The 26,871-nt window shown below is 38.5% G+C and overlaps 1 protein-coding gene across 2 annotated transcripts in view; it reads left to right on the top strand.

The window, feature by feature from the left end:
- The first annotated feature begins 320 nt into the window (after positions 1 to 320).
- Positions 321 to 26,871, top strand: part of znf438 (zinc finger protein 438) — a 44,734-nt gene continuing 18,183 nt past the window's right edge. For both annotated transcript variants that reach the window (XM_056771246.1, XM_056771248.1), the window contains exon 1: positions 321 to 472. The gene's annotated coding sequence lies outside the window, so the exon portion shown is untranslated. The remainder of the gene's footprint in view (positions 473 to 26,871) is intronic.

The following is a 26,871-nucleotide window of genomic DNA, read 5'->3' as shown; positions in this document are numbered from 1 at the left end:
GAATTTGATAAAAAATAAAAAAGATTGGACTGTACATTTCTCACACTAAGCATCGCTCTGACAGCACAACATTGGCAAGTTACATTTTTGCGGCCTCTGATTGGCTACATTTACTGAGTTGAACCGGTGTTGCCTTGACCGTACCATTTCATTTCGAAGGGGTGTACATACAGCTATGCTATGAATTGCGAGGGAACAAACATAACGTTATTGTTAAATAATTATGTTATATAACAATACATGTTCAGCAATAAATACAAAAAGGATTATCCTGAACGCATTTTATTGTTTTTAAAGAGATAATCACAAACATAATATACGTACTTCCCATCGATACCGATACGAGGTCTCGCTCAAAATGGCTGTGGAGAAACAGTTGTGAAGATGTGTCGATGTACTCACCAAAATTATCTTCTGCATGCTTCAGTAAAGCGAAGAGTCCTCTAACAAAGCTGGAGGGCGCTTTCAGGAGGTGAGGCAAACGATGTTCCGTTTATTTCCTGACATGCTGTCTGTTTTCGTGCAGAACAGGAGATCCCCGCGGGTCACCGTGCAGCCGTGTTGCTACGATTTCGTCTTTAGCCAATAGAAACGTAAAGAGTATTCACAGGTCGAGGCCTTCAGATGGATGTTTATTTGTAAAGAGCAAAACACGGGACACGTGACTTGTGTCAAACGACATAACGATGTGTTAGTGCAGAAACTGTGCAGACACGATCGTGATAACGATTGATCAGTTTTTATGTTGGGACTGTCACTTTAAACGATAACAGCTTGCTCCATTGCTGGTAAACAATAACATCAGCAGCACCCATATATTAGTAAAGTATTTCACTACATAACTTTAGTCTTTGAATTGCAAAACTTATTTGACTCAGGAATCGTATTTCATTAACTGATGGCTGGAATACACTACAAGACTTTTGCTCTGATTTTTGCCCAGATTTTCAGTCTTGAGCTGTTGCAGAAAGTCTGCAGATGTTATTTTTTTCTATGCAAACGTTCAAAAAGTCTGCAAGTGTATGATGTCTATTTTTTAAAATAATCTGTTCAGATTTGGTAAATTTTGTGTATTCCAGCCTTTAGATGCATTATGTGCCGTCAGGTCGTGACGTTCAATTGAATAAAATGAACTAGGCTATCTTACCTCTAAGTGTGACTAAAATTAGTATTAATGTGAATACAAATTAATATCATCTTTTAATCACACTTTGTCATAGCTGTCACTTTTATGGTTGTCAACAGGTGTTGCTAGTGCTGATGACTAGATTTGTATTTTTTTGCAACTTTCCCAACATGCATATTTCAACACGTTTGTAGTACTAGGACATTGGAAGAGTAGGTCATTTCTTACAGTTGCTTGTTTTCCTAATAATCATCATCGACGTAATTTCACATTTTATATATTTTTTACATTTACATTTAGGCATTTGGCAGACGCTTTTATCCAAAGCGACTTACATTGCTTTATTTTATACATTTTACATAGGTATTTGCAATCCCCTGGGATCGAACCCACAACCTTGCGTTTTCAAACAATGCTCTTACCACTGAGCTACAGGAAAGCTTTTATATGTAATATGTGTCACACACCTACCTTCCATATAGTTCATTAATGGGGAGGAACTTTTTCAACATTTTTGCTGTGTATGGGTGCGTATGTTATTTACCTAATGCATTAGGCAATAGTACATTTTATACTTCCTACAAACTACTATGGTTGGTAAGTGTGTGATGTCGGGGTGTAAATAATACAGGCTGTCATTATAAATAAGGTGCTATAAGTCCTGTTTGCTCAAAGTATTGTGATTTATGTTGCTTGCAGTGACGTGAATTTGAAAATAAGGCTTCAAGTCAAGACTTTATAATTCAATTTATTGCTGTCATAAGTAAATATATCAGTCTGTATTTGTTTATATACAGTGTTGATGGATGATAAGTGGCAGTTTAAACTAGTAAATCTCCACTGTTAGATTCTAAATATTAAAGTTATGTTTCCTTGGTTAAGATAAACATCAATCTCAAATTAATTTGTATTGAAAATTCACCCTAACTATAACAGTGGAATGGCCTTTTGTTTTTCATGGCAGAGTCTACAGAAAAATTAGCAGTGTCAGGAAATTTGTCCTTAGCAATTTGTGTTAAACTTTTACACACACGCACATACTTTGTTGAAGTTTTTGATGATGTGATATGGCAGTGGTGACGAAGTGAACAGGCAAAGCTAAACTGGAAGGTTTCTGTTAGAGAAGGTTATTTTGAAAATCTGTGGGCTTAACAGAGAGGAGCAAACAGGTTTATAGCATATGTGAGATTGGGTTCAAAGTGATTTTTCATTGCTTAGCTTAAAAATATTTGACATTTCTTGAAAAGTTAGTGCACTTTGCTGTCAACAATGATGTCATGAGTTTGTCCCTTGTGGAAGATGAATGATGTGTAACCTTTTTGTGTATATTGGAGCACTCCGGTAGATCATATGACACACAAAAATAAATGTAATTTTGTATTAGTTAATTTTGCACACCTGCATTGCATATGAAAATTGGCATGTGAAAATGATTTAACTGTTGATAGTGACCTTTTCATTTTGGTTTAACATTTGGTTACAGATTTAAGTTGGGGTATGGGTCAAATAGTGGCAGATTTAAAGTTGCAATATGTAACTTTTGCCCCTAAATCATCAGCTCTGTTTGACACATAAGAATGCAGGTTAATTTACAAAGATATCATGGGTTGAGATGTTTATGCACAGCTCTTCCGTGAACTACGGCTCTTTGATCAGTAGGAGGTACTGCTTGATCGAAAAATCACTACGAGATTGAGTTGTTTATAACTTACATTTGAAAAAGCAACTCTTGTTAAACATCATCCCTATAAATATACTTTATTATCCTGAAAATACCTGAAAAAGTTTGAAGAACAGCGATAAAATATGACCACTGGCATTTCCTGCAATGAATTGTTCTTCTTCTGTTTCCCATATTCGGAATTTCTGCGAAAGAGCGCCCTCTAGCTTTTGGATGTGGCAGCATTTAACCGTAAGTCATTGAGAAACTGAGAGCATAAGAATCGTACGATATATCGCCCAGTGCAAGGTTGAGGTCAAGTGATGTCAGACTGACAAATCGTGCTCTTCTGGTTACAAATCAGCGTAAGGTAAAGAGACCGTTTTGAACATTGATTTTAAATGTACCTGCTTTATAATTGTTTTTTTTGTTTTTAACAAGTATTTTAAAAACTGATTGCACCTTTAAGTAAGATAACTACAAATGCTAAGTTGCTTTTTTCTGCAGTGCACCCTAACATAACTGACAGCTTAAAAATATAAGCAGTACTTTGAAATGCAGTACTTTGAAATGCAGGGCTCTACACTGTGACCAAAATGAGCGCAAATGCGATCATATTTTTATAGCGTGCAAGGTAAAATTTAACAGTGTTGCATTGGTGCGAGTGGGTAGAATACATTTTTGCCCCACCAAAGATTTATTTGAACATTATTGCATATTTGAACACGCGCAGTGAATGTTCAAGTAGGAGTGCAAGTAGGAAGCGCTCGATAGCCGACTATTTTAAAAGACAGAGTGACATGTTAATAAAACGATTCATCAGCTGAGGTCATTATGCAATCTCATTATGATTACTAAGGGTGTGACCAAATTTGATGTTGGTGAGACCAACCGAGAAAGTGAGTCGCATATGTTCGAAGCATTAGCAGTGATAGCGGCAAGTAAACATTCACTTTTGTTGCAGATTTGAGATATTTAATAGTGAAGCACAAATATTTTACTTAGATAATTCATTCGGAAATGCGTTTGAGTAAACATGACTCTATCGCAGAGTTTTTTGACCCAAGGGAGGGGTTCAAACAGACCAATCCCAGCGCTTGAGATCCCCGTAGGGTCCGCGTTGAGCTGAAGCGTTGTAACATTTTCGGAGAGGTGTGCAGCTCTGCATAAGCTACGGCATAGGTTACGGCATAGGTCCTACGCACGACTATAACTTGCGCTTTAGTCTAGACCCCTGAAATGGTCCGAAAGGGTTAAACACAGTTCAAAAATGCCTCTTCTGGTCAAGCACCAATTTTGACCCATCAAAATATTTTACTTTCAACTTAAAATTTTGGGAGAGAAATGTAGGGAATCAGTAGGTATCGTGTGACGGTAATGGTGTAGCTGTTGGCAGTCTAGATTAATTTCTGTGGTGTCAGTGAACACATTCTTTCAAAGATTCTGCAAAAGGTGGTTAAACACAACACTGCACGGACGTGTTGCACTGCAGGAAAGCACACACACACACACACGCTCCTTTTGGAGGATGCTGAGGTTTGTTTTGGCAGTTCTCATGACGTTGTGTGGTTTCACATGTGGTGGGGGGAGGTAAAGGAGACTCATTTTCATTGCAGAGATGCTTATTTAACATTTCCGGTCAATCAGAACCATGTCAACATCACTGCATGCACACACACATTTATCATACACACATGCCCCAACCCTGAAATCAGATTGCAGTCTTAAACTCTCCTTAAACTTCTTGGTCGGTGAATTTGTAGTGATTACTCGCAGGAGTCTGTTCACCTAGCTTCACGTTGCTTCAGGAAGGTCCGTGTGGCCAGATGTATACCATTTTTCACAATATAGATCAAAACTGCAAAAGCACTTTAATTATGAGCCAATTTCTGAGCATATGCAGAACAAATGTCTTTGTTGTAACAGCACAGAGTTTCACAGCAAGGTGCAACTTGTGGCCAAAGTAAACATACGAGCATGGAGCCTTGCATATTTTATGAGCTATTCAGCTCTTATTTATCCCGGTTTGCTGCAATCTTGCTGTCAAGATTCAGAATTTCCATCATTATCTTACATGTGCAGAATTCAAAGAGGTCATGCAGCAGTGTGTGGCTAAACCTTACGCTTTCCTGTTTAATTTACACAGAGATGCTGTAGCGCTTTCAAATATTCTCTCGTAAGGACTGTTTCCTTTCTTGTAGCTTCAGGCACATCTGCACAAACTTGACCGTTTTCTGAAAAAATGCCTTTTGAAGCTACCCAACATATAGAGATTTCCCCCTTTCTCTGTTAGGCTTGTTTGGTCAGATATAATACAGCGAGTGAATACATTGTCTTGTACATGTTTAAAATAGCATGCTGTGATAGTATGTACTGAATTTGATGTAGTATGTACACTCAAAAAAAATATTTTTTCAAAAGTTCATTTTAATTGAACAAATCATTTTGATTTAATGCCATTTATGAGGATTCACACTTAAACACGATTGCATCATGTTAAACTGACTTAAGATTGAAACTATTTGGTTTAACACAATGTTTTCATTTTGAAAGAACATGTTTCAATCAAGTTGGTAAAATGCTGATAAACCTTTCACTTTGTTCAGGTTCAGTTTACATGATTTAAACATGTTGATTCAACACAAATTATTTTAAAATGTTGTCACGACTGCCAGTTCTGAATAATGAGCATAAATGTCGAAATAGTGTTATTTTATGATTTTGTAATGAAGATGAGATAAGAATGAGACTTATTAATGTTCAGTATTCTGTTATGTCGGTATTTAAAATAATTTTTTGTTCAGTTGGTGGTTTTAAGAGGTTACCGTTGTGCTGAAGAGTAGAGCATTTGCTTAGGCTGAAAACATGACACATGATTGATTCTTAGAACTGAAACCATTACATTGGTAATGCCAATGCTGTGATCAGTTAATTTTTGGTCTCAGCTCTTGCTTGACCTTGCGTCCTTGTACGATGTTTAATGTATAAAAAAAGTATTGGTAGATGTGAATCAAAAGTAAATCATTCAAGTTGTTCTGATGTGTATAAATCTTGTTGGATTTACTTGATTAATTCATGTTCCCACTACATGAAGTATCTTTGTAGAGTGTTGTTCATTTCAAGTTTAGGAAACGTGACACAAACATGTGGAACCACTGTCCATGATTGAATCATGTTCAACCAAAGAGCAATTTTTTTGAGTGTAGTTGTTGCTGCAGGTTTACTGTTCACTTTGCAGGTGGGTTGTTCAAATACATTCTAGCATTTTTGAATCTGACCGTTTCTCTGTGCCAGTCTTTGTGGGACAGCAAAGTGTTCATCAGATGCATACTTAAGAATTCTGGCAGATTCATTAGCTTGTCTGGGTGTTTTTCCACCTATTTTTTTTTTTTATGTTTAATATGCAAGTTTTTTCAACAAAATGAATCGGTTCAAATGAGTGATTACACAACGAATCGGACATTAGTGGACATTTACACTCTGTTTGTTATTCACAGCTGTTACGACATCGCAAAAGATAGAAGTTAACAACGAAAACACTTCATTGGATAGGATTTTTCCTTAATGTTAGCTGCATGTGCGGAACACTTGTCAGGGAAGAAAAGGCAACATGTTTTTTGAGAACATTAACACTCCGTTGTAATTCAGGTAAAAAAATCAAACGCACACTTACATTTGGAGACAGAAGGAGTGCACAGGCTCTCTGCTCGCTCTTTCCTGCACTTATCACAAGCGCGTCATTCACCACTGATAAATCCCATTAACTGTTAATATAAATATTTGGCAGGGCAAATTTTTGTCATACGCACTTGCACCAATGCGACCCGATTAAAAAAAACAATTGCATTGGCGACCATTTTGGTTGCAGTCTAGAGCCGTGACATTGAATAAACAGTTGTTTTTAGGAATGAAACCAGCCTGCTGCTTAAATAAGAATGACCGTGCGTGCAGTTAAAGCTCACCTTAGCGTACCAAGAAAGTAAAGGCAACACCTTGAACAAGAAAAATGCATCAAAATGTGAATTATGAATGACATTGGACTGAGGCCAGAGTGGCTGTGGTAATGGACTGGTAAACATTTTATTTGCTGCTACATTGTACCTTCCAGATTGAAGCAGATATAAAGCTCTGGAAAAAAAAATATTGTCAGGGTTATAATGAAATAATTGTCTCAAGGTTCAGCAGTCTGTTGGTCTTGGGTTAGTTTCGATGTTTTGAAAGCAAGTTGCACCTGGTTAAGAATAGGGATGAGTCCAAAATTTCGAATATTCGATTAGTTTATTTTATTATAGAAGTTTGAATAGTGTGTGCGATCTTAAATAAATCGCTGTGTTTCGCGTGTTCATGTAACCAAAGGGTGACGCTGCCAATAACGACGCCCCTTAAACCTAAAGGCTGTCAGTCAAGAGACAATAGAGGAAAACATTTTGTCACAAGATTTGTTAATGAAGTTACGCACACTGTAGACCCGCGTGGAATAACGGATACGGTAAATTGTGACGGTATCAAAAATGAGTTCTGTGTCGGGGGTCCTTTAATAAAATTATTGAGAATACAGTGCAGTGCAAAAGCAAAGCTGGCTTATCATCAATCAACAACTACGATGCACACTCATTTGAGGGCGAAGCACCCAGCAGGTCCATCCACAGGTCAGCAATCAGTTGCTAGTTTTATGGTCAGACCAACCAATTTGGATCCCAGAAATAACGGCTTTAATCGTAAAGATGATCGCTAAGGATGTGCTTCCGATTAGCTTGTCGGAGGAAAGGGGTTTTAAAAATCTTATGGAGTTTGTACAGCCCTAGTTTACTGTTACGTCTAGAAAACGATCACTGCCAGACTGGAGAAACTTTTTCATGACAATAGAAATGGAAGCGTTTTGAGCTGTTTATTTATGAAATCGTTCCGAACTGTTAATAAATCCCGTCATTCGGTAAACATGTTTTAACATGTTTAAAGTCTGGTCTAAAATCTATATAGCTTAAATATATTTTCCCTGATCAATCACAAAGTTTTTTAGTTGGTTTAAATGTTTTACAAGGAAATGTCCTGGCATTATGAGCGGTTGATACTGATCAACGTACTGTTAATAAGTGCCGTCATTCGGTTGTTAATATATTAATGTTTCAGCACGTTATCTTAATGTATGGCTCGATGTAAGATTGCTTATTCCATAATACATAAAGCAGTGTGTCGTCATACAGATTTAAATAGTAAATGGTCTCACTCACTCTCCGTTTGTGTGTATATATTACTGTAAATGCGTGCATGTGGGGTAGGGGTGTGAATTTCGACTGATTTTCGAATAGTTCTCATAGATCTTCGAACATTATTTTTGCTTTAAATGCCCATCCCTAGTTAAGAATGCTAAAGATTGTAGATCAACAAAATGCAGTAATTTTGTTACTGTGAATTGGGAAAGTGGAGAGCTCACTATGGCCGCTCTAGGTTGAGAAGTCTTGCATTCAAAAAGTAGTCAATTAAGTGTAATTGGATCTTAAAGGGGTAGTGTTGTCAAAAATATTGATTTTTCGATACAAATCGATACTGAAAAATCTGAAACGGTTCCAATACGCATGTCCCACGTATCGATAACAGCTGTGCGTTTTTTCCGACAGTGAGTTGACACACACTGCATGTGAACGTGGTGACAACAAAGCCCCGCCTCCTCTCACAGACTTGACTCGTTTGCGGCATGTAAATGTTAGAAAAGATGGCCAGTGCAGAGACTCAGTAACACATCTGGCGCTTGGTGCACACTCGTTTACTTTTCCCATGTTAACTATAGCGCTCTATGTTTGTGCACGGATCAATAATTTCATCCACTTGTTTCATTTGCCCTGGTTAAACGTTGTTTATGTTAGAAAGATGGCCAGTACAGAGTCTCCGCAACAGTTCTCATTTTCAATGCGCGCGTTCCTGTCTTTATGTCCGTTCATCAATGATTTAATCCACTCGTCTCATTCGCTCCAGTTCAGTTGATGTTTGAAATGATGCTGGTGCGGGCAAAGTCTTCACAACAGTTCTCGCGTGTGATACAGGTTTGCACTTCCGTGTTTACCATAATAATGTGTGTGCGCTGATGAATGATTTCATCCACTTGTCTCATTCGCTCCGGTTAAATGTTGTTAAAGTTAGAAAGATGGCCAGTGCCAGTCTCTGCAACAGTTCTTGTGTTTAAAGTTTGCGTTTCTGTCTACATGTATGCTGATCAATGATAATATGTGAATAAATGCCAAATATATATATTTTATTATATTTTTTATTATATATGTTTAAGTATTTATTCTCTTTAATCTTTAATTAAACTCTTTAATCTCTTTATTAATCCTTCAACTATTTATGTAAACTAATTAGTACTGTAAATTAATACTGACAAATACGATTTTGATTTTAAATAGAAAATGTATTTGTAAAATTTACATAAGATTAATGTAGTAGAGTAGGCGAGGCGAGACCGTGGTTCGGTAATTGTGAATTAGCGCCAGCTGTGCGCACACCGGGCTTGAATCACGTAGGAGATGGGGAGCATATAAAAGGAACGAGCGACCGGATCGTCGAAGAGAGAGGACCGGGCCCGAAGTGTTTGTATATGTATTTATGATCTAGTGTTTTGTATTAATGTTTTGTTCGCCGGCGGTCGGCCGTGAGGGGTGTAATACAGCTCCATAAAATGGAAGGAAGGAGTCGGGAACCGGCAAACATTCAAAACATTTAATAACAGAAATGATAACAGCCGGCGGCCCCTCACGGCCGACCGCCGGCGAACAAAACATAAATACAAAACACTAGAACATAAATACATATACAAACACTTCGGGCCCGGTCCTCTCTCCTCGACGGTCCAGTCGCTCGTTCCTTTTATATGCTCCCCATCTCCTACGTGATTCGAGCCCGGTGTGCGCACAGCTGGCGCTCATTAACAATTACTCACCGGACTCGAACCACGGTCTCGCCCCGCCTACTCTACTACAATTAACAATTATTAAATAATGTAAATCTATACCTCATTGTCTAGTCTCGTTCAATTTAACTTTAAACAAAAGTAAAAAATGTAGGACCTTATTGTTATGGCTGATTTTTCCCCGTGGTATCGAAAATGGTATTGAATATCGATTTTTCTTGGGTATTGAATCGAAAAATTCCAGTATCCTGACAACACTAGTTCACCGCAAAGTGAAAATTCTGTCATCATTTACTCACCCTCTTGTCAATTCAAACCTCTATGACTTTCTTCTTCAGAACTCAAAAGAAGATATGTTGAAGAAAGTTGGTAACCGAACAATGGCAGTCCAATTGACTCACATTGGTGTTGTATCTATTCAATAGAGATCAATGGGAACCGCCGTTGTGTTCGGTTATCAATATTCTTAAAAATATATTTTTCCTCAGAAGAAAGAAAGGCAAGCACTTGGTTTCAGTCAAATCTGCCTGGAGGTATTGCAAATATGGCCGCCTGGTGGGATGACTTCCCTTATAGGGTCTTTGGGACAGCTTGGATACATTTTCATTCTGAGTTGCAACGTTGGTACTGTTAACACAAAGCAGTGTGATTCACAGAATGGGTCATTCTATAAAATAACAACAGAACATAGTTGCTGTCTATGGAATTTGACTTTTAGTAAGAGCAGAACAAATGTTTATGTTGAAGAAAAATGTAGCATAGAAAGTTTCCACACACCCAAGCGTGTGTTTCATGATCACATGACATTTGATAGTTAGGTTTCAAAGTCATGTGACACCGGTCATTTAAAAAGTGAATTTGATCACAAATGATGTCCATGTTTTTTCTGATTAGCCTAAACTGGACCTTTCTTCCTGTCTAAGATGAATGTAGTGTAACGATAGGTAAACTTTCGTTGTAAGTGACCTTTTTCCAATTGAAATCAAGCCTACTCATCCAGCATTGACACATTTTTGCCAGACAGGACTTGCTGTTTAGTTTATAGGTGCTTTCAGTATTGCTCAAGTGAATGAAAGGAAACAGTGAAATACCATAATGACAGATCCCTCTGGTATTCTTTGTCCATTTCAGGATCTGTTTTACATGATCTGAATCTGCAATTAATTAGATGCAACGTGACCTTGATTTTCAAACAACTTCACAATTGGACACGAAACACTCTCTACACCTCTCCCCGTCTCCTCCTTTTGTACTTGTTAGCATGACCCTTTTCCTTCCCTCCCCTGTTCCGTTTTTCTTCTGTAGTCATGGTCCCTCTTCCTCGAATAGCCGTCTCACTCATTTGTTCCTGACATCCACCTGAGGAGGTGACTGTTGTGTGACTCAGTTGTTCCTTGGTTTTGTGGTGGAGTTAGAATGAGTCTCAAGCGTTTCTCAAAATTTAAGCTCCAACTACAAATGATCCTTCATAGTTTTACTGTTGCAAGCCCACACAAACCCTAACATACACTACACTACACTACACAGTCAAACATATTTGGACATCTTTATATAACGATTGAGTTTGGGTGTCAACAATTTTTTGGGCCGTGCAGTGTATATGCTATGGGGCTTTAAAACTTATTTAAAGAAATATTTAAATCTGAATTGACCTTTTAGTCTAAAATCTTGCACTTAATTTAAGAATTTTAAATCTTGTTTTTCACAGTTCCTTAAACCTAATATCTTACTCACTTTTCATCCAAAACATGACTTATGAAAATTTTACTAACAATGCATCGCTTTAGAATTTACAGAGGGACAACTAGAACTAAATGTCTCTCATTAAAATGTAATAAGCTCACCTAGGTAGTAAATTGTATAAAGGTTGGCTCCGTATCGTCTACTACACCGAACCTCAGTTATTCCTTCAGGCACCTCTCAGTGGCCTGTAATGGAGAGGCGCGTTTCTGTGGTCAGTCAGTTGGCCGAGAGATTGGTAGTCATCGTTTAATGGTTGAGGAATGCTGTCCCTGTCCCCAATGGCAGATCTCTTAAAACCATGGTCCACCCTCTCCACATTAAATTGATTGATGAAATGTATCGGCGTGCGCTGGTAGATTACTAACCTGCTGCAGCAGTGTGTGAGAGATTTTTGAGATGGCCTGCGGGACAAGGGCGTGGTCAGCGTGTATGATGCAAAAAAGATTGTGTTTCTCTAAGTTGAAGCTTATCGTTACATAAACACATGATGTTATGGCCTCAGAGGAACCCGGTAGGGTTATGAGTGTGTGCTTGTGTCAGAGAGAGAGATTATATGGAGGATAGAGTTTCAGAGAGCGAATGAGGAGCATGTGATGAAGATGTGGCATCTTAATATATCATATGCAGGCCCAAATCTGTGCCGGTAGAATAATGTGGATATTATTCCAGTTTTGAAGAACATCTGCTTGTCTGTCTTCTCTTTTCGATGAAACATTTTGGTTAATTTGCTCATGTTTTTAGCTACAAATGTGAAATTGTGTAGTACGGTTAAAGGAAATTTAATCTCAAAAGTATTTTTTTACTCGCCCTCATGACGTTCAACATGTTTTAAGAACTCCCGGCGTCTTCTGAACACAAATAAAGATATTTGGGTGACATCAGAGAGATTTTCAGGGCTCCTCATAGACATCATGGTTGTAGTACCAAAGACATTCTTAAGTTGGTAGTGGTACATCTGCTTATACTCGCTCAATTTATTTATATTATTTATTGAGGAAGACTTGCACTTTTTTGCCCGACCGAATACGTATGCGTCGAAGTGCTCTCGTGAACGTGCACCATAGCTTAAAAAAATCCATTGAGCCACTATGAGCGGATGGACCAATTGAAGTACTTTAGTACTTTTCTGGACCTTGACAACAACTATAACCATGAGGTCTATGATGGACCTAAAATATCTTCATTTGTGTTCCGAAGACGCCGGGAGGTCTTAAAACATGTTGTATGCCATGTGGGTCAGTAAAGTAACACAATTAAGATTTTGAAATGAACTTTTCCTTTAAAGCATTACAATGTTTAAATGGGTATGTTCCCCAAAAATATCATTATTTCAAACCTGTATGACTTTCTTTCTTCAGCAGAACACAAAAGAACATATTTTGAAGAATGTTGGTAACCGAACAGTTAACGGAGTAGTTTGCTTTAAAATAAAACCCTTGACTTTCTATAGTAGGAAAGACTTTCATACCTACAGTAGAGGAGTGTAGGCGGAGGTTTATGTTATGACGAAAGTTTCTGTAGTATAACCACATGTACGGTTCTAATGAGACATTGCTACGGTACTACTAACTGGATTTATTGTCTCAGAAAATGAGATTTCTGAGGGAGTACACGGTAACAGACCAAACAATGCGGAGGGCTGATTTAGTTTATTTGTATTCTGTTTGCAGATAGACCTATCTCTGGCCCTATGGTGAAACACAGTTTACAGTGCTGTATTCCGCATGTGTGAAGAAATGTTGTCGTATGCAGTACCTGAAGTGCTGACTACAACCTCTTCCTATTTAGAGCGATTTGCCAAGCTTTATATCCAGCACATTAAGCCATTCTGCAATGATTAAAAGCACTTATTTAATAGCGTTTCAATTACTTTGGCCTGTCTTTCATATTTAAATATCTTGCTGTTCTAAGAGTGTTTAAATCGAGCTGGATAAAGCACTTCTTTGTTTAGATAATGCAAAAGAATCCATTACTGTCCATAATGATAATTTCAAATAGTGCATGTGATGTGAAGAGAAATAATGCAGCTGATTGAAAACAGTTGAAGAGGAACACATAGATGTTGACTTAAACTGGATTTTGTTTATGAGACTTTGTGCATAATGTGTACGAAGAGCAGATCTGAAATTGATCATGCGTGAGATCAAAAGGCAACTGAGCAAAACCGTGTCGGATGGATGGATGGATGGATGTAGGAGAATTCCTTCAGCATTGAGCACATCTTTCCTGTTTCTTATGGAAGCACAGACTGCGCAGCTTGTTTAGAGGCGACCTGACTGTTGTAATGAGGACATTTACGTCAGTCTGCATCAGACTCATGGATGAATAAACTGCAGGCTGGCTTTCTGTTTGAACGCTCTCTGCCAGCTACATTATTAAAATGTGTTTGTGTGCGTCTTACCTTTTTTCCATTCTGTTCTCTTTTAACGTTCACCTGGAAGTGACAAGCATGGAGCGATTATTCATCATGTCAGTGTACCATTGAAACCCTTTATGGCTATAAGCTTTTAAGCGGTTTTCAGTAAAGCAAAACTCAGTCATCTGTTTTGCTTAGAGTCTTGGTTCCAGACCTGCAGTTGAATGAGAACTTCTCTTGACAATATAAATATTTGAGATGTTTTATTATATTTTAGGAGATGATGTTTCACCAATATTATTTATTCATTTTGGAGGATTGTTTGAGTTCCTGTGGTGCCGGATGTCATTTTCCTTAGTTGATGGGACTGTTCACCCACAGATGGTTTCAAACCTGAACAAATTTATTTGTTCTGCTTAACACAGAGAAAGATTTTGGGAAGAATCTCGGTAACCAAACAGATCTCATCCCCCATTTACTGCCATAGTTGGGAAAATAAATACTGTGGAAGTCAATGGGGGATGAGATCTGATGGTTACATTCTTCCAAATATCTACCTTTGTGTTCAACAGGATTCAATACAGGTTTAAAACAACCTGAGGTTGAGTAAATGATGACATAATTTTCCTTTATGGGTGAACTATCCCTTTAATTTTATGGCTCACATAAACACAGAACTTACTAATTTTAAGCCAATATTTTTCCGTTTTCTACCCTTCTGTTTGACAGACGCACTGATGTTGACCCAGGCAGGCACCGGCGTACGGTGTTTTGTAGGGTTAATGCTGTCCGGCTGTGTTGCAGTATTCACGGGGTTTTAAGGGAAAGATACAGCGCTTCGGCATGTACCTGTCAGTACTAAATGATTGCTCATTTCCTGCAATGGGAGGAGGGGTGGGTGAGAGCAGTAATAACACACAGCTGCCCGAGCTGGACGATACCTTTCCTCTCCTCCGTGCGAACTGGCCTCTCTCCTCCGGCCTCATGTATCTCTTTCTTTCCCAAACTGTTTTTAATGTTTATGTGTAAGATTCGCTTTGGAATGGAAGGGGTGGACACACACCCATGTTGCCCCATTGGGCATGTTCTCCACCTAACTTCTCTTGGCTTCATTTGCGCGACTGTTTGGGTGCGTGTTTGTGCGTACACACATGCTGTGTCAGAGCGTGTGTATGTTAGGGGGAGGTTCGGTTTAAGGAGGGGTCAGTAACAAATTCCATCCCGGTTCCAAACTAGGTCACATGACCCAGAATGGAAAGTTCAGCTTTGACCAGCTGTAGTCAACATTACGCAGCAAGAGCGGAGTGGACATTTAGGCGAAAACAGGGAGAGATGTGGCAAGCCGAGAGAAGAATTAGTTTCAGTCACAAATCACCTGTGCTGATCATGTGCGTTTTCTCTGAACGGTTTATTTCGCCCGAAACATTCATATTCTGACATCCTCATGTTTTACCTGTGTTTGTATTGTTTTTTTTTCAGCAGATCACAAAATATTACAAGTCAATCTCTTAAAGAAACAAAACATGAAAAGGCACTATTGAAGAAGGTTGGGGTAAAATGAGTAAGATAGGTCGTAAGATAATCCAATATACTATACTGGGTTTATGATTACGCTAGTATCATAATATATAGATTTTTCTGATTCATCTCAAATTCAAATAAAATATTATTTCCCCCAAAAAATATTTGTGGCATTTTATGTTGTACATACAAGAAACTGAATTAAACTGAATCGCTATGTAAAGATTTTTAACATAAGATTAAGAAATTAATTTAAAAAGCTAAACCTCAAGAGAGCTCCTTGAAACTGTAAAAGCGCAAACTTAAAAGAAAAACAAATTAAAAATGTGTATATTGTCGCTGGGCTTCGCAAACCTAGTATCTCCATATTTTGTGATTTTTATTTTTTTGTCATAGATCATTATTTTTAGTCACCCTTTCTTTATATTGGTTACTGGGTTTTGCAAAAATCTAGCTTAAAAGGTATTAAAAAGTGCTTGTCAACTATGTAAATACAGTATTTAAACATTTAAAAAGAACACTGTTCTTTCCATTTCCTAAAAAAAACAGGTTTTGGAAGTTTTTTGTAAGAAAAAAGACTAAAATAATAATCTTGCAACTTGGTTGTGTGGTATTGATTGTGTTTTTAGCAAGAACTGTGTACCAATCCTTAGAAAAAAAACATTTTATTGTAAAAAAAAGAGAAAAGCATTTTTGTTTAAAACAACATGATGACAATGATTTTCTTGGACTGATTATGTCCTTGGAGATGAGGAACAGTTGGTGATCTTGGTTAAGATGAAGCTTAAAATAAGCTCTGGCTAAGAAGAATACTGGATCCTTAGCCAGATCTCATATAACTTGACTTATATCACTGGAAAATGATAAACCATAAATCTTCAGGATATCTTCTCGTTCTCGAACAGAGAATAGTGTGTGTTAGAGTTTCCCTGGGAAACGCACAGGCCATTAAAATGCACTAAAAACCTGCCCAGAGGAGTCAAGTTTTAAAGAAACACCTCCACAGTACTTTCCATCATCTCTCAAAGTTTCGACACCAAACGCAACGACAGCAAACCGTCTCTGTTATTTTCTCCATATTTGAGCCGGGTACATTCGTACACTAAGTGACATGAAACCCTACAAATCATCTCTCATATCACATCCTCCTCTCTTCACATTCAGTCAGGACATCTGCTAAATGGAGTGCCAGCGTCACGCTACATATAATCCCCAATGTACTCTAGGTAAGCCCTGCTCGTGATGGGTTTGTTGTACATATTTAAAGTCATCTGAATTTTATTAAAATAAATTATGTCACCCCGCGGATACGCTCGAATCGGTTTCCCATACACGGGACGGCGTAAAGCAGGGCAGGCTGTTCTTCATTTTGCCCCGCCTGACTGATGGATAACAAACATTTTTTATTGTCTGTCCGTCGAGCATGTCTGCTATTTTATCACCTGGTCAGATTGCCAAAGTAACCTCCTCCACTTTCTCCATTCCTCAGCTTAGTGAATTCGACTCGTAGTCCTCCTACACATGTTGTTTCCTCTTTGGATTTTATATGGATGTTTCTCAAGGGAAAATAATTATTTGTTAGCCAATTTTAGGTTCAGGAATAACAAGATTACTTGTTATTCTGAGAAACTATGCTATTTATGTGATTGATACTCAATTTTGTTTTGATTTCATAAAGCTCTTTGCTTTCTCTTTACATGAGAGGGACATGTGGGAGACTATATTAGTTCTTATTAACTGATAGTTCTGACCCCTGAAGCTTATTTTGGAGTCGATTTTGATTTGAAATCGGGGTGGCGTAGACCTCTGTATTTTATTTCATTCGTTCTTGCTGTTAAATACAGGAACGTGATGTAAAGACCCCTCTAAGATGCGTGGTTGATTGGGGTCAGGTGAACCTGAAACCGGATTAATTACACACGGCTTCGTTTTTCACCGTGAGATTGATTAGTAAAGCCAAGCAACCCACTAACTACTCGAAATATATATTGTTGTGCATTTCTACTTGTTTAGATGGCATATTTTTCCAAAGCTCAGTTACGAAGTCTTGTGCTAACCTTAAAAAATCGATGAATCTTAATTTGTAGTTCTCATTTTCATAGGCTTCTTCCTCTTATAGGAAGTGATCATGTGACGCATTGTGTGCACGATTGTGCAGCGTTGCTCATTTCGTGAAGGCTCCTGGGCTGTCCTAGGTAATGTTTGTCATGTTCAATATCATACAGAAATGTCCTCTGGCCGGCAAGTGGAAAAAAGAAAAGCTCCGGGTAGACTTGAATTGATTTGAAATATTTATAAAAATCGATAAGAACATACTGCAGTGCTTTACTTCTCTTTATCTCCCCAGTGGCCGTTCTGTGCCACTGGCTTTTTGGCTCTAAACAACTCTCTCAGAAACATCGGTGAACCTGCATTATGTCATTCAGGTGCAGGTCGTTGATAATATGCTTTGATCACCGATGGGCAGGCCAACACCGTCTGAGGAAAGTTCAGTGCTGTCATATTTCAGCATATTTCATTTATTTTGGCTAATTTTAATATTTGTCTTGGCATGTTAATATATTTTACTCTCCTTCAATTGAGCCCATGTTGTTTTGCTAATCGGAATTGGTGCAGAAAATGCAAAAAAATATAATCATTTATTTCTGTTGGATGGACACAAAACCAATGCAAGTCAATTCCTCCGTCGTTCAGTGACCACCTTCTTCAAAATATGTACTTTTGTGTTCTGCTTAAGAAAGTCATACAGGTTTAACAAGAGTAGATAATAACATCATTTTATTCTGAACTATCCATTTAAATTGTTGGTTGTTTCTGTAAACTGATAATCAATGGTTTGATATTTTGTGATGTCTGTCTGCAGGAAATACATGTAACAAGAATAAAATCTTTGACTGACACAATTGATCTCAGCCAGGACGTAAGAGTCTTTAGTACCACAGCAAGTGTTTCCATACTGTTCATAAAACCAGCGTTTATTCTTTCCTGGCTGTTGCCTATACCAATGCTGACAGGTCTCCAACTTTGCATTAGCGTGGAAATAAGTCAAATCCTTAATGCCTTGTTTTTCTTGCCGTTTTTTCTCTCGTTCGGACTCTTAAGGCAGGAAAGGGTTACTTTCCATGTTTCCTGTCTAATTCCCACCGCTCTGGCTCCTTTCGGATCACTTTCTTCATACTAAACATTCCCAGGCTCCCATAACCTCCCGGCTTCCTTACACTGGCCAAGAGAGATCCCAGGTGAGAGCGTGGGCGAACCTCCTGTTTTCTAAGGGTAAAAAAGTCTCCCCGTTTTGCCTCCTGACAACGGTGGTGAAACGTGGGTTCTTTTTTTCAGCCAGGCTTGATCGCAGGCATGGGAAAACGCAGTTATGAGAGAAATCTATACCAGTTATTTGGCACCGAACACGGCCAAGCTGCTGCGATCGGTGCGCTCGGCTGAGCGATGTTACGTCTTCACGGATACCTTGAGCACCTATTAAAGGCCCGGCCATCTTCACGGACATTTCTAATATATTCTCATAAATGTTTCTCAGAGGAAGAAGAAGAATTTGAAGGCCACTTATTGGATTTAAGAGCTGTCACTCCTGTTACCATGACAATGCATGAAAGGCTCTGACACAACAGCGGTGGCTGTGATCGAGCCGAATGATAAAAGATGGTCGAGTTAACATGGTCACATGATCGTCTCTGTATCCTGTTGAGGTGTTGAACATCCTTTATGCGTCTTGTGTTCACAAGCCTTCAGAATTGTATTTCTCACATATCCTGAATAAAATAATCAGCTTCTTACGTAATTCCTTCCCCCTCTTTTTACCGTTCCCCAACATTAGATTTGCCATTGGGTTACAAAATAACCTTATCAGCATGTTACAAACTGCACACTTCCAGAAAAAAAACTCTGTACGGTCATAGTTGGAGGCAACTGTGTTTTATAATCCTGATTTTCATCTCTTTGTCCTGTTCGCTGTTTGCTGTATTTTCCCACGCTTTTCTCCTCCAACTCTCTCTCAGAGCACCTGACAGATGGAGCGAGAGGGAGAACTTTGGATGTGCGATGATCACCCCCGCTTCGAATAAAAAGCGCCAGTCTTTGTAAATGGAAACCCGGGACAGAGCGGAACAAACAGACCAATGTTTTTTTGGACCTGACCCAGTGATGGACCTGCTGAGACGGTCTAAATATAGGCCCGTGGTGTACTGACTAATTTCCCTGTGAGCGGTAATCATTCCCAGCCTCTGAAACCTCTTAAATGTTGAAGGGAGTCGAGTCGCTGCTGCCCCCCACTGTGCAGGAGCCAAATACCAGAACAACCGTCCAAACAGAAACAAACCAAGATCTTTATTATGTGTGTGGCTTAACAGGTGAAGTGTAGAAAGTTGAACTTGGATTTTTGCGTTGTTTGTGATGCTCTGCTTGTCTATGTTGGCATTCTAGACTAGAGAGTGTAAGAGGTTTTTTTCTAACCGAGTGAAAAACAGCGCTGTGATATCAATCATCAATCATCAAATGAATGCGAATGAGTTAATCTTATTGGATAGTTACTCTACTATCAGTTGTTAATCTTTAGCAGAAAGATCAATTTCGTGTAGATTTGTCAAACACACAGCGTTCAGACTCTTCAGAAAGACTCTCTTGATCTTTGCACAATCAGTAGAAAGCTCTCTGCCTGCCAGGTATTGTCAGGTTCAACTTATGCTACCTGCTTCCGAGCAGAACAACGCAGACCTGTGACCAAAGCTTAACCTGCGGTCTCACATAGGAAGTGGCCGCCACCCACCGGATATCCTCACAACTCCCACGGCTAAATAAAGCTGTAGAGCGGAGCTGCTGATAGCGAGTGAGATGTTCGCCCTCTGCTGCTTTAACATGATGACACTGCATCTCGTCTCTTCCTCTTTCATTTAGGCATAGATTGTGGATTGAGGTCTGGGACTTCCCATCTATTAAGCGATAACTGACGGAGAGCATAGGCCCCTGAGGTCAAGCAACTTGAGAATGCTGGGTTTATGTTAATAAATAGGGCTTAATTAAAGACGAAAATGAATGAATCGTACATGTAGACAGGTACTACCATACTAGTAAATTAAAGCAAATTAAGACCTCTGTTTAACACAACTGTGAACATGAAAAGGAATATTTTGCACTTGATGTAGCTTTTATGCACACTGTGAAGGACTTTACTGGAACTTCCTGTATGTGTTTATAGCATCTCGCAGTAACAAAACAAGGAAGCATGTACGAAGACAGAAGTCATGAGTCAGCGTCACTCTTTAAAATGCTGTGTCCCACCTTTTATAGAGGATGTGATGGCATTTTGCTGTCTGTTTCTCCTCGTGTGTTTACTGTGGTGCATATATAAACAAGTTTAAAATGACTTATCCGGTCTGAATTTGACTTATAAACTTTTATAATGTACTTGTTTATAATATTAGTTTTTTTAATATTTAGTTTTTAACTTGGGTGTCACACACACTCTTAGAAATATAGCTGCTATAGAGCCCTTTTGGGCCGACGTTACGCTTATGTCGCGGCATTAGCTGGAGGCAAAACAAAGGGAAAACTGGTGGTGGCCAATACAAACCAGCACAGATTCAGCTATATAAGGGTTTTAAAATATCATCTTGTTCTGTTGTTTAGTGCCACAATAGACCGAACACAGTCTCCAATTTCAGGGCTCTAGACTGCGACCAAAATGCTCCCAAATGTGACTGTTTTTTATAACGTGCGAGGTACATTTTCACTGGGTCTCATTGGTGCGAGTGCGTAAAATGATTTTTTATTGGCAAAGATTTATTATAAGATTTAATTTGATTTATGAGTCGTGAATGACACGCTTGTGATAAGTGCAGGAAAGAGCGAACTAAAGTTTGTGTTTGACTGCAGTCAGTGTTGCGCAGACCGAACGGGATAAAAGCATCGCAGGACATACTGGTCCATATGCTTTTTATACGCTCACCTACTCTCGTTGACATTGATGCCATATTCCGATCGTTCTGCGCAGCACTTTATGAAGTCGAACTCAAAAGGGGGACCTTTCTGCCTCCACCTAAGCTCCGCCCACAAAAATGCATCATAATGTTTACTAACAGTACAGGTGTCTATAAACCGCTTCTTAAAGGCAGGTATTGTTTTTGTGTTCTGAAGTGGTCTATAGAAGAACGATTTTTGCTGTATGGTTCCCTTTAATACCTTTAACATCCACAGAACATCTGTTGCACAAAAAGTTGTTTATAGACCACTTTGGATAACGTAAACAAGCTGGTTTAACGGTGGCCCTGAAGTACTTCCTGTTTCACTACGTGAATGTTTTAACAAAGTACAACCAACAGAATATTTATAACAATTGTAAAATGTTGAACAAATATAGATATATGTAAGATAAAAAAATATTCAGTGGTTAGAGGATGGCGCTAGGAACGCCACGGTCATGGACGAGTACCCAGGGAATTGCACATAGTCAGACACAAATGTATAGTACAGTGCAATGTATGTTTTTGGAAAAAAAACATCTGCCAAATGCATGAATGTAAATAAAAATGGTAATAAATAAAAATGTATTCCTGAAATGCTTTTGGAACACTGTTTATATCTTATGAAGTGGTCTTTAGTATGGGTTGAACGACCTCAGATTTTTTTAAGTAAACTATTATGTGATAAAAGTCGCGTTGATGTCGATGACGTCATTCATAAATAAAATAAGCGAGGGAATGAATGTTTTGCGACGGGATTGGATGGGTGTGGGCAGTAAGACACTCGTGTGTGTGCGTGCGGGCGGGCTGCGGGAGAATGGCGGAACTCCCACAAAATAGCCTCTAAAAATATAGTATCCAAACAAAATGAACTGTTGTTCATCTATTGCACAAGAGCAACAACAACTAAAATAAAATAAAACAATTTTAATGCGCAAGGTTGGTGGTTGTGGTGCTATGCAGTAAAAGAGCGGCAGGTGGATCTCTACAGCAGCCTAAAGTTACTTCAGATCTGAAGCGTGAGTACAGACCAAACTTCCCTTGCAGCTACAACAAGTCAATTGAAATGTGCACTAATAGATGAAACAACAGAAAAATGTGTTTGTTTGTGACGGTTTATGACTGTAGATCAACTTCAGTATATGTATTAGCCCTAATGCAGCAGACGCTTTATCATAGGGGACTTACAAACGCAGCACCTCAGTGACACAGCAGCCAATATGAGAAACATTTTTATTTATTCTGTTTCTTTAATGTTTTATTAAATGGGGAACAATTACAAAAATTGGCTATAATATTAAACGATCTGCGTGTCGAAAGAACAGTGCACTGAAATCTTTGTAACGTTAGGCTTTACCTGTGAACTTCTGCATTTTCAGATCAAATCGTGAAAGTTGTAGACGAAAACAGGATGCATTGTAAATGATGCATGCGGAAACAGGACCAGATAAGATATATTATTGCCGGGAGTGTGACAGAACTCCGCTGAAGCGGGTGGGAATGACATCCCGCGCGCAGCTCTCTTAGAACAGCCACTTCTTAAAGGTACAGTGTCAAAATAACATGACCGACATGAGTTCATTCAACCCCGAGTCTATAGTGCAAAAAGGTTCTAAAGATTAGATAAAGGTTTGAAAGACTTTTCTCTTTTAAGAACGTTTGACTTATAAGGTTCTGTTGACAACCAAAAACGGTTCTTCTTTTGCTGCAGAGATTTTGATTTTAAATTTTCAGAAAAATGTACTATATTGCGATTAAATGCTGTTATGAGTTAATGTGATATAAAGCAATCCCCCCTTAAAGGGTTTGGTCATATCATTCATTCTTATTGCAGAAATAGATTTTTTCCTTGAGTTTCTTTTCTCATGGTCATCCCTCACTCTCTGTTCACCCCAAAAATAATTCAATTTAGTCTGTATTGGTGTTCCATTTCACCCCTCCGCCCCTTCATCTGTACTGAGAATTAACTGTAATGATGTGGCTGTTCCGAGGACAATCAATTCACTACGCTTAGCATGTGACACTCGTGCTCACAGCGAGGTCACCTGTGGCTTTCGCTCATGGGTGATGATCCATCGTACTGCACCATTTTCCATGTTTGATTTTAATAACTGAAACCCTAAAGTGGATAATCTGAGTGTAATGCGTGAAATATGACATTAAAAATATTGTAAAAATTACTGAATGTTTTTAGCACAAGGCAAACATCTGCATCTAAGCCAGCTGGATACGTAGGTGTGTTGTTGGCAGACGTTGGGGGTGGATGTAATGATATTAGTAGTGATTGGCTAATTTATGAGACTGTTTAGTTATTCATGTCGAGTGTCGGCCATCCATCATAGCAGTGGTGAAGAAAGCTTAACTGCATCGTTTAAGTGCCAGACCAGAGGGGCACCGAAAGCCACGTCATGCTGTGGAAACTACCCCGTGTTCAGGAACTACACAAACATAACGGAATGATGTAGTTTCAGAGTGTCTTAAGAGACTGGAAGGGTTTTGCCCAAAGACCGTATGTGAATTTGTTAGACAAACACATAGAAGTTTATTCCGAAAAAGCCCCAGCATCAGGGGGTTTTGTTTTCTAAAAGGAGCCAGCGCCCCAGCAGCAGGAACTTTAGTGGAGTTATAGCACACGAGGGACAGCAGCAATTATTTTATTCCCTAACACATTCTCTCCATCTTCGTCATTTAGTCGGCCTCTCCTCCTCCCCTTAGGTGCATGTGTTTTTGCAAACATATACATCTGAGCTGGGAGGTTTGTCTTGTGCCAAAACTGTGACGTGAGCTTATGAATGATGTGACCGTTGTGTCGGTATCAGACGGATTGCTCTCTGAAAATGGACTGTCTGATGTAGAGATGGGTCATGGGGGTCAGACTGTTTTTCAACAACGAACTAGTTAATTTATTGAGTTGACAAGTTTAAAAGGATTTGTCTTGCATTTCCTTGTATTTTTCTCGCAGTGCATTGTTTAGAATCATGATGTGGGGGTTGGGTGATTCTCTGGAATTCTTGGTGTCAAACATGATTTTCTTGAAACACTTCAACAGATTTTACTTTTGATTAATTAAAAACAAGGTATGACGTGTTTAAATGCATTCATTTAAAAACTTTTACAAACAGTTTCAAAAAATTTTTTTTTTGTTTTTTTTTTTGAAAAAAAGGCCTTAAAAATTCTCATTACCATAATCATTTAAAACTGTCTATCCCATAGCATGGTTGCTAGAAAAAAAGTGAAGCCATGATGCCCAAGCAACTTTTTATCAAGCATACATTATAAGATTATACACGTTACATTATTTTAAACGTGGAACACAACCTGTATCGGTAATGAGAATGAATGTTTTCATTTAACTCTAATGCACTCAGACAAATCGGGACACGTTACGGTAAAGAGAATTTCATCAGGAAAAGCAATAAAAAATACATTATATAATATACATAACATAATTAAATCCTATGTTAAAATTATGCTTTGTGCAAGTTAGAGAACACAATTATAGTTATAATGATATTTTTTCTGTTATCGAAATATATGTTTTACTAATAAAATCTTTACTGCCATGATGTTTCATTGGCTTTGTGAGAATGACCTAGTTCTACATAGCCTATATGGTGAAGTACTATTTGAAAGCTGGGTCTTTGAAATTTGCTTAATTTAACTAAATTAAATCATTTAGGGCTGGAGACAGCAGGTTTTAAATGACATGATGCTGATGTGAACACTGCGACAGACAAAGCACAACACCATACAACATTAAAAAGAATCCATTGCAATCTGCCAAGCATCGCCGGCATGGCTGGTTAAAACCAAAACTATAAATAAAATGCAAAAGATACATTTTCTAATGTGGTTGCCAGCGTGTTCCAGTCCTAAAATGTTATTGTGGTTGGTCGTGTCATATTTTCACCAGACGACCCCCTTTTGTTTAAGTGGGCAAATTTGGTCCAGAATAAACTTCAAAACTTGACTAGGCTTTATGCTAAAAATTGAACGTATATTTCCGCAAGACTACCCAGAACATGAGCATATGTGTGGGAATCATTTGGATGGGAAAAAATATGGGAGTTGGACGGAGGAATGTAATTATACATCTTCATTTACCTTGTTCTACTTCAAGAAATTCTGTATTCTGCTCTATATTTTTAAGGCAGCGAGTTGCGTTTCATGTACACACAGCACTTGTTTTAATCAGATGCGTTTGGAAAAAGGAAGCCTGTTAAATATTCATTATCTGGACTTTGGTGAGGAGTTTCTGCATGACACTGTAACCCGTTATATTCTCTTGAAAACTTTTCAAAGCTTTGGATCATTTTCAACATTGATGAAGTTGTAACCTAGTTTCTATCACTGGCACAGCGTTCCATCGGCAATTGGGTTTTCCATGCGAGCCAGAGGAAATATTATCTCCGTTCTCCCCCTTTACCTCACATCCTGTGATTTGTTGGAGGGCTTAATCCAAATAAAACCTTGAGGGTCTCTATGGGATCAATTTGAAATGATCTCTCCTCCCTATTCTCCTGATCTTCTATTTTTCTATTTTACCTGTGCCATCTTTTCAGTACACAGTGGATAAGCAATCTACTTTTGAGTGTCAGTTTAGCTAATCACTCTTGACTCTTTCCACTTGTATTGGTCCATTTTGCAAACATCTCTGTAGTTGCAAAAAGATGGCCTAATCAGATTTTATTGAAGCGTTTTCTATGGGATTTGACCATGGCTTTTGTATTCAATTAATGCAAAATGCCTTCTTTTTCATTTATAATATGGTAGGAAAGAGCACATGTTTGAGAACAAGTGAGACAGACAGACCGGGTTGTAATAGATGTCTCTTTAGGCCGCTCAGACTTAAACAGGCAGAGTTCGCTAAAGGAAACCCTCAGGCTTAAATCTATTATTCACATGTACCTCTGCAGTGGTGTAGATCCTCTCTTTCAAACACATATACGCACACACAAAAGCGAGGAAATGAAAGCGTTCGGCTGTTTGCAGTCACGGAGCAAATGGACAGAGCGAAGGCCTTTTGTCAAGACATGAATCTCCTGTGACTCTACAAAGACCTACTAGCAGACACATTGTTTGAGAAACAAGGATGGATACAGTATCTGTATTGATGTGAATGAGCTAAATGGATAGCATCGACTCCTGATAACGGTCTTGCTTTGCCCTCTGGGTCCACTAACAGCTGAGGTTTTTTGAGTGGTTGTAGTTGGCATCAAGAACCTGATCCTGAATCAGTAGATGTTATGTTTACTTTCAGTGCTCTAGTCAATTGTTACCTTTTTATGTAGCTTTTTCACACAACATTTTTTTTTATAAATCAAATTTATATACTTGCCCTGATAAGTTTGAAATGTGTGTGACATTTGTGACCCTGGACCACAAAGAAGGGTCAATTGATTGAAATTGAGATTTATACCAAAAGCTGAATATAAAAGCTTTCCATTGATGTATGATTTGTTAGGATTGGATAATATCTGGCTGAAATACAACTATTTGGAAATCTGGCATTTAAGGATGTAAAAAATCTAAATCGCCTTCAAAGTTGTCCATCAGAGGTGCTGTAGCAGGCCGTTGATAAGAAGTAAC

This window comes from Triplophysa dalaica, chromosome 17, assembly GCF_015846415.1.
Source record: "Triplophysa dalaica isolate WHDGS20190420 chromosome 17, ASM1584641v1, whole genome shotgun sequence".
NCBI classification, from domain to species: domain Eukaryota; kingdom Metazoa; phylum Chordata; class Actinopteri; order Cypriniformes; family Nemacheilidae; genus Triplophysa; species Triplophysa dalaica.
The sequence above is the reverse complement of the archived record's forward strand: the minus strand, read 5'-3'. Positions and strand labels throughout refer to the sequence as shown.